Source organism: Ovis aries, chromosome X (assembly GCF_016772045.2).
Source record: "Ovis aries strain OAR_USU_Benz2616 breed Rambouillet chromosome X, ARS-UI_Ramb_v3.0, whole genome shotgun sequence".
Lineage (NCBI taxonomy): Eukaryota > Metazoa > Chordata > Mammalia > Artiodactyla > Bovidae > Ovis > Ovis aries.
Window position 1 is genome coordinate 90,438,680 of NC_056080.1, and position 12,701 is coordinate 90,451,380.

At 40.8% G+C, this 12,701-nt stretch overlaps 1 long non-coding RNA gene across 1 annotated transcript; it reads right to left on the minus strand.

The window, feature by feature from the left end:
- Window positions 1-796: 796 nt before the first annotated feature.
- On the minus strand, window positions 797-12,403 carry LOC132658853 (uncharacterized). The gene is made up of 2 exons (XR_009598938.1): window positions 6,407-12,403; window positions 797-1,809 (listed from the first exon to the last, which is right to left on the minus strand). It is a non-coding gene; the product is annotated as an uncharacterized LOC132658853 (long non-coding RNA).
- Window positions 12,404-12,701: the final 298 nt, after the last annotated feature.

Sequence of the window (12,701 nt, forward strand, 5' to 3'; positions counted from 1 at the left end):
GGCCAGATGTGTTAGACTGGTTGAGATAAAATTATTTTTATTAAATCATAATCTTTAAGAAATTTAATTGAAATATCATTAACACTGATTTTAAGCATCTTTAACAGCTTCCTGAGATATTATTTCTGTGAAGAAAGCTGAGCACCAAAGAATTGATGCGTTTGAACTGTAGTGTTGGAGAATACTCTTGAGAGCCCCTTGGACTGCAAGGAGATCCAACCAGTCCATTCTGAAGTAGATCAGTCCTGGGATTTCTTTGGAGGGAATGATGCTAAAGCAGAAACTCCAATACTTTGGCCACCTCATGTGAAGAGTTGACTCATTGGAAAAGACTCTGATGCTGGGAGGGATTAGGGGCAGGAGGAGAAGGGGACGACCCAAGATGAGATGGCTGGATGGCATCACTGACTCAATGGACATGAGTCTGAGTGAACTCCGGGTGTTGGTGATGGACAGGGAGGCCTGGTGTGCTGCGATTCATGGGGTCGCAAAGAGTTGGACACGACTGAGTGACTGAACTGAGATATTAGCAAGTGGTCTTTGCAAAGGCATCAACTTCTTTGTGTGTTTCTTGATTCCCTCTGTAGGACCTCAGGGAAAAAACCTAAATATTCCCTCCCATAGAAGAATTGACAAATATTCTTGGCTAAGGACCTCTGGGTCTGAAAATAGTTCAGAACTAGGGCTGGAGAATCCAAGTAAACACTCACATTTGGCAGAATAATTCTTCCTGGTTGGAGGGAAATTTCCAAGGTTCCACTGCTTAAGATATAAAGACAAAAATATGAAAACAATATTTTATTTAAAAAATAATTTATTTATTTTAATTGGAAGCTAATTACTTTACAATATTGTAGTGGTTTTATCCATACATTGACATGAATCAGCCATGGGTGTATATGCGTTCCCCATCCTGAACCCTCCTCCCATCTCCCTCCCAATCCTATCCCTCAAGGTCATCACAGTGCACAAGCCCTGAGCACCCTGTCTCATGCATCGAACCTGGGTTGGTGATCTGTTTCACATATGATAATATACATGTTCCAATGTTATTCTCTCAAATCATCCCACCCTCACCTTCTACTACAGAGTCCAAAAGACTGTTCTTTACATCTGTGTCTCTTTTGCTGTCTCATAACTTAACTGATATAGGGTCATCATTACCATATTTCTAAATTCCATATATAGACATTAATATTATTAATGACTGTATTGGCAGGTCTTGCCCTACATAACTTGACCTTATTGATGGTTCAGAAAAGCTTCATTTCAGTTCATTTCAGTCCCTCGGTCATGTCTGATTCTTTGTGACTCCATGGACTGCAGCATGCCAGGCTTCCCTGTGCATCACCAAATCCCAGAGGCTGCTCAAACTCATGTTCATTGAGTCAGTGATGACATCCAACCATCTCATCCTCTGTCATCGTCTTCTCATCCTGCCTTAAATCTTCCCTAGCATTAGGGTCTTTTCCAATGAGTCAGTTCTTCATATCAGGTTGCCAAAGAATTGGAGTTTCAGCTTCAGCATCAGTCCTTCCAATGAATATTCAGAACTGATCTCCTTTGGGATGGACTGGTTGGATTTCCTTGCAGTCCAAGGGACTCTCAAGAATCTTCTCCAACACCACAGTTCAAAAACATCAATTCTTCAGTGCTCAGTTTTCCTTATAGTCCAACTCTCACATCCATACATGGATGATGTGAGAAGAAGCTTTGAGGTAGCACATATTTCTAACACAAGTTATTGATTCTCTGAACCGGCATCCATGATTTTATTTAGTTTTCTTTGAAGAGGTCATATGCACAAACCTGGAAGAGAGATGGCAGTACACTTAAGAGTAGGGATCATGAGCTTTGATTTCACTTTTCTTCATGTCACTTACTTGAACCTCATGGCCTGCTCAAACACAATTACATGAATTCCACCTTCATTTGATAATAGAATGCTTCTGTGTCCACCCAAATCTACAGCTTGGTGGGTCTGAGAACACATAGTTTATGACGTGTAGCCCAAACTGTCTGGTAAATTGGTGTCCCGTCATCAAGAATTCAGTTTCTACTTAGGCCCAGTGACAAACTAAGAGCTGTTTCTCAAAAAGAAAATAGTTACCTGATGATGCTAGGGCCTTGCTCCACAATTCTAAAGCTCAGCCCCATGATTCACATATAAAGGCCTGTTGAAGGTTTCAAACAGCACCCTTCTCTGCACTGACACTTCAAGCACCACTGCATCTTCTGGATCATGGGTTCCAGCTCATGAGGCATTGCGCCTCTATTTGGCTGCCCAAAGGGTCAGATGCAATAACTTATCCTTCAACTTAAGAAGGATTTCTCCGCACAGTCTACATCACCAAACACTTAGACATTTCACTGAAGTAGAAGATCCCTGAATTTCAGTCAGATTTGTCTTCCATTCTCTGACATGCAACAGTCTTGACAATAGAGCTTAACAACTAGGGCTTCCCTGGTGACTCAGATGGTAAAGAATCAGTGTACAATGCAGGAGACCCAGGTTCAATCCCTGGGTTGGGAAGATACCTGGAGAAGGAAATGGCAATGCACTTCAGTATTATTGTCTGGAGAATTCCATGGATAGAGATGCCTGATGGGATACAGACCATGGGGCTACAAAGAGTTGGATATGACTGAGTGACTAACACTTTCACTTTCTAACAATAAGTTTAGTGTAGTTGCAATTTCTTGCTCACTAGGTGCAATCAGCATATTGTCATCAATGCAATGGTTCAGTGTGATACTGTCTAGAGAAAAAAGGTCATCAAGATAGCTAGGAACTAATAAGTGGTGTCACCAAAATAGTGGAATAGGAGACATTAGCCTCCATCCACCCTCAAAGATCAACATTACTAATAGATAGCTATCCATGAAAGATAACACAGGTGGAAGAGGTCAGCAGTGAACTTCAGGAGCTTCAGCCAGAACACAGAACAAAAAAAAACCTGAGTGGAACTGCACAATAAGGCTAAGCAGAACAGCTTCATTTGCCTGCCTCTTCCTATTTCCCAGGTCACCAGTGCTCAGTGCCAGGAACGAGTTCCCAGTCTCAAGAATGAGCTGCTAGGTTCAACCGTTCCCCTGCCAGGAAAAGGACAGTAGACAAGTGACCCACTTCCCCATGCTTTCATAGCACGGGTCAAAGGACTCACTCTATTATCCCCTCACGCAGAGAACAGCAAAGCTGAGACATTTAGGGACAAGGAAGAAGGGCATGTGCAACCAGCATCAACCAGGCAGAGGGAGGGGGGTTTCCACTGCCTGCTCTGCAGACGACCTGGCCGCCTGGGGATGCTGCAGACCCTGTCAGCCTTCATCACTAAAGACCTCATCACATACACCAGCTGACCACTCTGCAGACCTCCCCAGCAGCCTCCCCCCACCACCGTGCAGAAACCAAGGGCCAGCAGAGCTGCAGTGGCAGAACTCCTGCAGATTAGCCACTGAGTTTTTCAGGGTCCCAAGAGGTTTGGCATTTGCAGACACCAGCTGCCTGGATCCCTCCCTCTCCCTTCGCTCCTCTTTCTGTAGAGCCTGAGCTCCACACAGGCAGCCAGGTCCAGCCTCCGCAGCTGTATGTATGCACGTGGTCAGCCTATATCCAAACCTCTGCCTCGCCCTGAGTGTACAGTCCCCACCCACTCTGGCCACTACCGCAGCCTGCCCTGGTCCCTAGCCTTGGGACTTGGAGGCACTGTGGAGGACCACAACATCCATGGCAGCCACTGAGAACCCTCTGCAGTGCTCAACAAGGACCACACGGTGGATGGCATCATGGACCCCAGCGGCCTGAGCTGATGAGACTCGGGACCATTCAGACATGTAGTCACTGACGCCTGTGCATTTGGCACCCTGGACTATTGGTTCTGAAGTTAAAGTTTGCTCCAGACGGCCTCCACCCACGGATGAAGGGCTTTCCTTATCAAAGTATAACTAACAATAGATTGTTTCTTAAGAATGTTTCTACCCAGGATTACTATCTCATAGGTTTTCATGAAAGTACATTAACGGTTACATATAGTAACCATTTATGTAACTGTTTTTTTTTTCATAAAAAAAATTTATGAAAAATATATTATTAAAGCCCCTTGAGAAATCTGTATGCAGGTCAGGAAGCAACAGTTAGAACTGGACATGGAACAACAGACTGGTTCCAAATAGGAAAAGGAGTACGTCAAGGCTGTATATTGTCACCCTGCTTATTTAAATTTTATGCAGAGTACATCATGAGAAATGCTGGACTGGAAGAAACACAAGCTGGAATCAAGATTGCCAGGAGAAATATCAATAACCTCAGATATGCAGATGACACCACCCTTATGGAAGAAAGTGAAGAGGAGCTAAAAAGCCTCTTGATGAAAGTGAAAGAGGAGAGTGAAAAAGTTGGCTTAAAGCTCGACATTCAGAAAACAAAGATCATGGCATCTGGTCCCATCATCTCATGAGAAATAAATGGGGAAACAGTAGAAACAGTGTAAGACTTTATTTTTTTGGGCTCCAGAATCACTGCAGATGGTGACTGCAGCCATGAAATTAAAAGACACTTACTCCTTGGAAGAAAAGTTATGACCCACCTAGATAGCATATTCAAAAGCGGAGACATTACTTTGCCAACTAAGGCCTGTCTAGTCAAGTCTATGGTTTTTCCAGTGGTCATGTGTGGATGTGCGAGTTGGACTGTGAAGAAGGCTGAGCACCGAAGAATTGATGTGTTTGAACTGTGGTGTTGGAGAAGACTCTTGAGGGTCACTTGGACTGCAAGAAGATCCAACCAGTCCATTCTGAAGATCAGCCCTGGGATTTCTTTTGGAAGGAATGATGCTAAAGCTGAAGCTCCAGTACTTTGGCCACCTCATGCGAAGAGCTGACTCATTGGAAAAGACTCTGATGCTAGGAGAGATTGGGGGCAGGAAGAGAAGGGGACGACTGAGGATGAGATGGCTGGATGGCATCACTGACTCGATGGACGTGAATCTGAGTGAACTCCGGGAGATGGCTAAGGACAGGGAGGCCTGGCGTGCTGCGATTCATGGGGTCGCAAAGAGTTGGACATGACTGAGCGACTGAGCTGAACTGAAAGCAAATCCAAATATTGTGGGGATTGACAAATTTTCTAAAGTGTTGAATTCTAGAACTACAACCATGAAAAAGGAACAAATTATTCTAGAATTTCAGGTGTATGTTTTGTTTACAAGGAGAGACCTAATGCCCTGAAAACTCTAATAAATTCAAAGCTGCTGTTACATTCTCTTTTAATTAATGTTTTAATTTGCACAACTGTCAGTGAAGGAGAAAATAGAAATCATGCTAATGAAAGCAAATGAGTTTATTTCAATGATAAAAGAGAAAACATTAATATTTGTGACATTAATCCACTGAAAACTACAAATGGTTGATTCTCCTTTAAACTATGCTGAATATTGCATACAAATTAAACCTTTTACAGATTATGCCTACAGCAAGTATGCATGCTTCAGTTAGCATGTTTGACAAATTATCTCAAATGTAATAGTTTGCAAAATTGGTTCATGTGTTTTTTAAGAGTTTGCAAGAGACAATATATAACATTTGCTATCATAAAAATGTGCGGAAAAAAACAAATTAAGTAAAGTAAACTTGTAAAGCATTGTCTTGAAAACATCAAGGGAAAATTTTTATTATTATTGAAATACAATCTTTGCTATGGTTCCTCCTGACTGCTTATAGCAGAAACTGAGAAGAAAGAAATGACTTAAACATAGAGTTGTTAAGCAAAAAGAAGGCAGAATTTCACCTCACACCAGTCAGAATAGCTACCATCAAAAAACCTACAAATAATAAATATTGGAGAGGAGGCAGAGAAAAATGAACCCTCCTATACTTGGTGGGAATGTAAATTGGTGCAGCCACTATGGACAATAGTATGGAAATTCCTTTAAAAAACTGAAGATCGGTTTACCATATGATTCAACAATCCCATTTCTAGGTATATACCTGGAAAAAATGAAAATCTTATTCAAAAAGATATATGTATACCAATGTTTAAAGCAACAGCACTATTTACAATAGCCAAGGCATGTAAACAATCCAATTGCCCATCAATAGACAACTGGCTTAAGAAGATGTGGTGTATACACACACATACACATACACACATACACACAATGGAATATTACTCAGCAAAAAGAAATGAAATATTACCATTTCCAAAAACATGGATAGACCTAGAGAATATTATACTTAGTGATGTAAGTCAGAAAAAGACAAATACTGTATGGTATCACTTATATAGAGAATCTAAAAATAATACAAATGAAACTATATGGGAAACAAAATAGACTCACAGACATATGGTCACCAAAGAGGAGAGGAAGTGGGGAGAAAAAAAAAATTACTAAACACAAAATAGATTTACCAAAGCCTTTGACTGTGTGGATCACATCAAACTGCGGAAAATTCTTGAAGAGATGGGAATACCAGACCACTTGACCTGCCTCTTGAGAAACCTATATGCAAATCAGGAAGCAACAGTTAGTACTGGGCATGGAACAACAGACTGGTTCCAAGTAGGAAAAGGAGTATGTCAAGGCTGTATATTGTCACCCTGCTTATTTAACTTCTATGCAGAGTACATCATGAGAAATGCTGGACTGGATGAAGCACACACTGAAATAAAGACTGCTGGGAGAAACATCAATAACCTTAGATATGCAGATGACACCACCCTTATGGCAGACAGTGAAGAAGAACTAAAGAGCCTCTTGATGAAAGTGAAAGAGGAGAGTGAAAAAGTTGGCTCGAAACTCAACATTCAAAAAACGAAGATCATGATATCCGGTCCCATCACTTCATGACAAATAGATGGTGAAACAATAGAAACAGGGAGAGACTTTCTTTTGGGGGGCTTAAAAGTCACTGCAGATGGTGACTGCAGCCATGAAATTAAAAAGCACTTGCTCATTGGAAGAAAGGCTATGACCAGCCTGGACAGCATGTTGAAAAGCAGAGACATTACTTTACCAACAAAAGTCCATCTAGTCAAGGCTATGGTTTTTCCAGTGGTCATATATGGATGTGAGAGTTGGATTATATGGAAAGCTGAGCGCCATAGAATTGATGCTTTTGAACTGTGGTGTTGGAGAAGACTCTTGAGAGTCCCTTGGGCTGCAAGAAGATCCTAAAGGATATCAGTCCTGAATATTCATTGGAAGGACTGATGCTGAAGCTGAAACTCCAATAATTTGGCCGCCTGATTTGAAGAACTTACTGACTGGAAAAGACCCTGATGCTGGGAAAGATTGAAGGCAGGAGGAGAAGGGGACAACAAAGGATGGGATGGTTGAATGGCATCACCGACACAATGGGCATGAGTTTCAGTAGGCTCCAGGCTTTGGTGATGTACAGGAAAGCCTGGCATGCTACAGTCCATGGGGTCACAAAGAGTTGGACACAACTGAGCGACTGAACTGATCTTGTAATAACCTACAATGGAATACAGTTAGAAAAAATAATTGAATCATTTTGCTGTACAGTTGAAGCTAACCCAAAATTGTAAATCAACTATACTTTGATTTTTAATAATGGAAGCAAAATGTAAAGATTTGGAAAATTCTCAGACTATTCATACCCACTCCAGTATTGTTGGGCTTCCTTTGTGGCTCAGCTGGTAAAGAATCTGTCTGTAATGCAGGAGACCCTGGTTGGTTCCCTGGGTTGGGAAGATCCCCTGGGGAAGGGAGAGGCTACCCATTCCAGTGTTCTGGCCTGGAGAATTCCATGAATGTATAGTCTGTACAAAGAGTCAGACACAACTGAGCAACTTACTTGACTTGGCAGACTATTCATGTTGCAAAAATAAAAAAGAGAACACTAAGACTGTGGCAAAGTGACCACTTGATAGGGAAATTACTTTCAGCATGAACTGTGTACTTCATCAGCTACTCCAGGAGGAAGTCTGACATTTTTGCACTGAAAGGGAAGGATATGAGAAAGAATGAGGGAGGACTGTTGAATTTCTTAGCTTTTCCAGGATAGGACCGCACATGGCTGAGAATGTACATTATTCTTCAAAAAACAGAGAGTGACACTGAAAATGATTCAAGGTCATCTGGACTGCCTCCTTAGTTTCAAAAGTAGGGAGAAGAATTTCTTTGCTTGCAAAAAAGGCAAAACAATTGTCCCAGAGTGTCCAGAAGGCAGGACTACTGCCCTAGTGGTCCTGAAGAGCAAAGAACAAAGCCAAAGAAAATTATCCTAGAGCCTTAAGATATAATGGAGTTTGTCTTGCTAGACTTTGGACTTCTTGGGACCCATGATTTTTCCTTCTTTCCTATTTCTCCTTTTTAAAATGTGACTATCTTTTGCCATTCCCAGCATTGTATTTTGGAAACATAACTTGTTTAGTTTCTATATATTCACAATTGGAGAGGAATTTTGTCTCAGGATGAATCTTACCTTGAATCTCACCCAGTTCTGATTTAGATAATACTTAGATAGGACTCTGAACTTCAGCCTTTAGAGTTGATATTATAACAAGTGTTTTGGGGTTTGGGAGTGGGGAAATAAATATATTTTGCATGCCAGTGGCACACGGATTTATGGAAGCCAGAGGCAGAATGTTATAAACTGAATTTTTGTGTCTCCTCCAAATTCTTATGTTAAAATCCTATACCCCAATGTAATAACATTATGATGTGAGGCCTTTGGGATGTAATTACTATTAGATCAGGGCAGAACCCTCATGAATAGAGTTAGGCTCAGTTCAGTTCAGTTGCTCAGTCGTGTCTGACTTTTGTGACCCCACGAACCGCAGCACACCAAGCCTCCCTGTCCATCACCAACTCCCAGAGTTCACTCAGACTCACGTCCATTGAGTCAGTGATGCCATCCAGCCATCTCATCCTCTGTCGTCCCCTTCTCCTCCTGCCCCCAAACTCTCCCAGCATCAGACTCTTTTCCCATGAGTCATCTCTTCACACAAGGTGGCCAAGGTACTGGAGTTTCAGCTTCAGCATCATTCCTTCCAAAGAAATCCAAGGGCTGATCTCCTTCAGAATGAACTGGTTGAATCTATATGCAGTCCAAGGGACTCTCAAGAGTCTTCTCCAACACCACAGTTCAAAAGCATCAGTTCTTTGGTGCTCAGCTTTCTTCACAGTCCAACTCTCACACCCATACATGATTACTGAAAAAACCATAGCCTTGACTAGACAGACCTTTGCTGGCAAAGTAATATCTCTGCTTTTGAATATGCTCTCTAGGTTAGTCATAACTTTTCTTCCAAGGAGTAAGCATCTTTTAATTTCTGGCTGCAGTCACCATCTGCAGTGAATCTGGGGCCCCCAAAAATGAAGTCTGACACTGTTTCCACTGTTTCCCCATCCATTCCCCATGAAGCGATGTGACCAGATGCTTTGATCTTTGTTTTCTGAATGTTGAGCTTTAAGCCAACTTTTTCACTCTCCTCTTTGACTTTCAGCAAGAGACTTTTTAGTTCCTCTTCACTTTCTGCCATAAGGGTGGTGTCATCTGCATATCTGAGGTTAGTGATATTTCTCCCGGCAATCTTGATTCCAGCTTGTGTTTCTTCTAGCCCAGCGTTTCTCATGATGTACTCTGCAAAGAAGTTAAATAAGCAGGGTGACAATATACAGCCTTGATGTACTCCTTTTCCTATTTGGAACCAGTCTGTTGTTCCATGTCCAGTTCCAACTGTTGCTTCCTGACCTGCATATAGATTTCTCAAGAGGCAGTCAGGTGCTCTGTTATTCCCATCTCTTTCAGAATTTTCCCACAGAAAGGCAATGCCAAAGAATGCTCAAACTACCACACAATTGCACTCATCTCACATGCTAGTAAAGTAATGCTCAAAATTCTCCAAGCCAGGCTTCAGCAATACGTGAACCGTGAACTTCCAGATGTTTAAGTTGGTTTCGGAAAAGGCAGAGGAACCAGAGATCAAATTGCCAACATCCGCTGGATCATGGGAAAAGCAAGAGAGTTCCAGAAAAACATCTATTTCTGCTTTATTGACTATGCCAAATCCTTTGACTGTGTGGATCACAATAAACTGTGGAAAATTCTGAATATGGTTAGCGCCCTTTAAAGAGTTACAAGAATTAGCTTCCCCTCTCTGCTGTCCACCATACTGAGACTTAGTAAGCCAGCAGTCTGCAGCCTGGAACAGGGCCTTCTGTAAAACCTGGTCAGGCTGGCACTCTATCTCAGACTTTCAGCCTCTAGAACTATAAGAAATAAAATTTTTGTTGTTTAGAAACCACCTAGTCTAAGGCATTTTTGTCCTAGCAGCCCTAATGGAATAAGAAAGAAGCCATCATTCCTGTATTTGCAACAAGAAAATGAGTTGGACAAACTGAAAATCAATGACTTTTTCTTGGTTCCATCAGAAGACTGAAGTGAGAGTCATCCAGAAGTCTAGAAAGACAGGTGAATCAAGAGTCAATAGCAATATCTGCTTACCTAGAGCAGAAACCACTGTGACCCTAAACTGGTAAGAACACTAAAATGGTAATTTTGATGAATTTCTATAGGCTTGGCTTATAACAACTGATGAATCAATGACAACTAAATTTTGTGTCTACCCTTTTTTAATGCTGTATACATTCATACTGTAGATACACTTTAGGGATTATATTTACCCAGACCTAATTATTTGCTTCAAATATTTCAGAAGAAACACTGCAGTGATCACCCCTGCACCTGATTCTTAAACACATAAATAGTTATCTTTAAAACCACCTGGAAGTGAAATATTTCATTCAAAGAGTATGCATTTTAACATATAATTCATACACCCTGAAATCCATCCTTTTACAATGTATATACTTCACTGGATTTTAATAAGCTTATGTGTTTGTGACACCATCCCACTATTCTGAAACATTTTCATTTCTGAAAAAAATAAATCTCATGCCCATTAGAAGTCATTAATTATTTGCAATGGCCAAATATTCATATTTTAATCTTTTCATTTTGAGGCCCTGAAATAAAAGCCACCTAAATATTCATTCACAGGTCTTCATATATCCCTATGGGGGAAATCTCAGCAGACAGAAGAGTGAACTACTGAGACACACAACAATGTGGATGAATCTCAAAATAATTATGTCAAGTGAAAGAAGCCAGACAAAAACAGCAAATACTATTTGATCTATTTACATAAAGTTATATAAAATACAAACTACTATATGGTGACCAAAAGCAGACCAGTGGATGCTTAAAGATGAAATTGGGGAAAGAAGCAGAAGAAAAGAATTACCAAGAGGCATTAGGGAAACTTCTGAGTTTTTTTTCCTGAGCAAACATAATCAAATTTAATGATCTTTAATGCAAAATTCAAAATAAACAAAAAAGCACAAAACAAGCAAAATAAAATTAACAGAACAACCCCAAATCTCAAGCCAGTTAAAAGGGGAATTTTGAGGGCTAATCTTTAAAATGCCACCTCGGTAGCCCTCTTTGGGCAGAGGTAAGCCAAGAACAAAGATCATGAAGCCACTCAACAACCCTTGAAGAAGCACGTGTTCTGTGTCAAGCACAGAGATAAGACGTTATCCTTGTCACACACTTTTTGAAGACAATGACTGCTCCATAACCTGAACTCTTAAAATCCAGAATTCTGAATATTCAGAAATTTTCTACAATATTCAACATTTTAAGTCTTTTTTTTCTCCCTTTGAAATGCCTAAGTCTATGGACTGTGATCTTTTATCACTAAGCCTAATGTGAAAAATGTTTTAATGCCACATGGTGGATGGAATATTAGTTTACAATAAGAATTACCTTCAACTGCATAAATCAAAGACAAAAAAAGCATTGAGATTTCTCTTTACCCCATGGCCTGACAACTTGAAAGAATATCCATTTAATCCCAAGAGGCTAGTTGGGGGAACTTTTCTGGAAACCAATGTCAGGTATTTAGGTATTTTGAGGGTGAATAGAAAACTGCCATTGAAAGTTTTTGTCTATCAAAATTGGGAATATTTCAATTCTCTTAATTTTATCATGTTTTCAGTGACAAAGTAGATAAAACCTAGGATAGCACAATTATGAATAGTTAGAATTGGAATTTGTGCCACATTTTTTGTTACCCCTACATGTATCATGGTGTGAAGACTTTCCTGTTTACTCATATTTTAGATTCCATCATCTTTCAAGGTCGTCTGAACTCCAAACAGAAATGCACCACCTGATGCATGTTCAGAGACAGAGGTGCTGAGGCCTGTTGTCTACCCATGTCTCCAAGGTGAGCCTTGAGGTGTCCTGTCCCTCTAACCTCTGTGTGTTCACCAATAAGGGATTTCCAGGCAAGAGTACTAGAGTGGGTTGCCATTTCCTTCTCCAGGGGATCTTCCCGACCCAGGGATAGAACCCGGGTCTCCCGCATTGTAGGCAGATGCCTTACCCACTGAGCCACCAGGGAAGCCCCTAATATCAAGATTAAACAGTTTGATATTTAAAAAATCATTTTATCAAGTTGCATAATCTTAATAAATGATAAATTTCAAGAAGTTATAGCATCAAGCAAAATTGTCATAAAGCCAATAATAGCCTTGCTAGCATAAAAGACAATCCCCACAGCTCTGTGCATAACCCCCATCATTGCTGCACAGCCCAGGTTCAGAATTCAGTCCCATCATTTCATGGCAAATAGATGGGGAAATAATGGAAACAGTGCAAAACTTTCTTTT